Here is a 1,767-nt window from a genome sequence, read left to right as displayed (position 1 = left end):
TTTGAGCTAACTTGGATGAACTGGATCATTTATAAGCTAACCTAGGTAAAATGGGTCATTTTAGAGCTAGCATAGGTAAAATGGATCGTCTATGAGCTAACTAAGCTAATTATGCAATTTTTGACATAAGTAAGCTAAGTACAGATCATTTTAGAGCTAACTTAGGTAAAATGGATGGTTTTGGAGGTCAGTAAGCTTATTAAGTCATTTTGGAGGAGAAGAAGCTAAGTCTAGGTCATTATGGTAAGCATTGGAGGAAATAAAGCTAAGTCTAGGTCTTTATGCATGTGTTAAGCAAAACACTAGATAAACTTACCAAGATCCAGGAGGTGTAGGAGCGGGGTGGCTCGTGTCGGTAGCTGGAGAAGGATCGTGCGATGCTTGTCTGGAGTTACGCTGCACCAAAGATCATTTCCAATGTCTTGTTATCATGATGACAGTCAAATGTTAAGACTAGCAAGTAATGTCCATTCAAATAAAACTCACCGTGGTCCCAGGAGCAATCACTAGCATCGGCGGAGCGGTCTGACCTGTCTTCTCGCACACAGACTGCACATTTGGTTTTGACGACTCAGTCATACTAGTTAGTAATGAGGCAAACACTACATGAATATTTTGGCTAATCTGCAGAAGAAACTTACCACAAGGAGCTCGTACATGGCCCTTGCCTGCATGTCATTCCGTGCCCTCTCCTCCTCCATCATCTTTGTCGTCCTCTCCTCCAACTCCTGCTGCCTCTCCGCCGCCTCCGCCAGAAGTTTCTCCGTTCTATCTCTCTCACTCTGTATAGCAGCCTGCAACACCACTCACATGACCATTTGTAATCATTGATGGAAGCGCACACAATGTAATGGAGAAAGATAACTGAGTACGTATCACTAACCTTGATGGCGAGTTGCACTGGCCGTTCACGAGGCCTTATCTCAGGAGCGGAGCTCGACTGGCGCGCCTTGATCTCTGGGAGAGTGCTAGGACAACGGATAAGTCCATCTCCAATGGCTATGGAGCCATGGGACCTCCCGCCACCAGATATCATCACCAGCTCTGGATTAATGGGACCCTGGCTCGGGTTAAAGTCCTCCCCTTTCCTCGCCTTCCCCTGATCTCTATATCTCACGAGCTTGTTGTGGGAGGAGATGTTGGTGAAGTTGTTTGCATCATCGAGGTCAGGCTGAGAGAAAGCCTTGACTTTCTTGAAAGAGGCAGTGTGGGCCATGGCATACAGGTCGTACACCTCTGGCACCTTATCCGCCTTATTGTAGCGTGCCTGAAAGAGAGAAACAATGAAAATTAGTAATTAAAGGGCTCAAGCTAGCACGATGAATGAATTGCATGAATCATGAAGCAAACCACATACCCAGTTGCGCCCGAACTGATATAAGTTGGAGCTGCCTTGATGGTGTGGCACACCTTCCATTTGGGCACGTTTGTCCTTGGCCTCATTGTGGAGGGCTAGACATTGTTTTGAGCACCACTCATCGACCAACACCTCCCAACAATCCATCCGATCCGCACACCATCTCGGAGGCGCCTAAGTTAGCAAATAGAAACTTGAGCGCTACAGCTAAGAATTACTGAATGAAGGAACTTAAGTAGAGAAGGCCTTAAGAATTACCTTCATGTACTGCTCCTAACTCAGGAACTTATCGCGGCACGCCGGCTTGGTCTTCTTGATACCACGCAAGGCGTAGTAGTCTCAAACAGCCTGCACCCGAGCCTCGTGCCGTAAGTTCTGGAGTAGGCGCTTGCAGACGTTCTCGATAACAT

The 1,767-nt window shown here is 47.0% G+C and overlaps 1 long non-coding RNA gene across 1 annotated transcript; it reads right to left on the bottom strand.

Annotated features, from left to right (window-relative positions):
- Positions 1-316: 316 nt before the first annotated feature.
- On the bottom strand, positions 317-971 carry LOC147983695 (uncharacterized). Its single transcript, XR_015615002.1, has 4 exons — positions 884-971; positions 642-794; positions 487-549; positions 317-396 (listed from the first exon to the last, which is right to left on the bottom strand). It is a non-coding gene; the product is annotated as an uncharacterized LOC147983695 (long non-coding RNA).
- Between the last annotated feature and the right edge of the window lie 796 nt (positions 972-1,767).

The sequence above is a fragment of the Triticum urartu genome, chromosome 2A (genome assembly GCF_056163025.1).
Source record: "Triticum urartu cultivar PI428250 chromosome 2A, HENAU_Tu73, whole genome shotgun sequence".
Taxonomy (NCBI): domain Eukaryota; kingdom Viridiplantae; phylum Streptophyta; class Magnoliopsida; order Poales; family Poaceae; genus Triticum; species Triticum urartu.
This window is presented reverse-complemented; position numbering and strand designations above follow the sequence as displayed.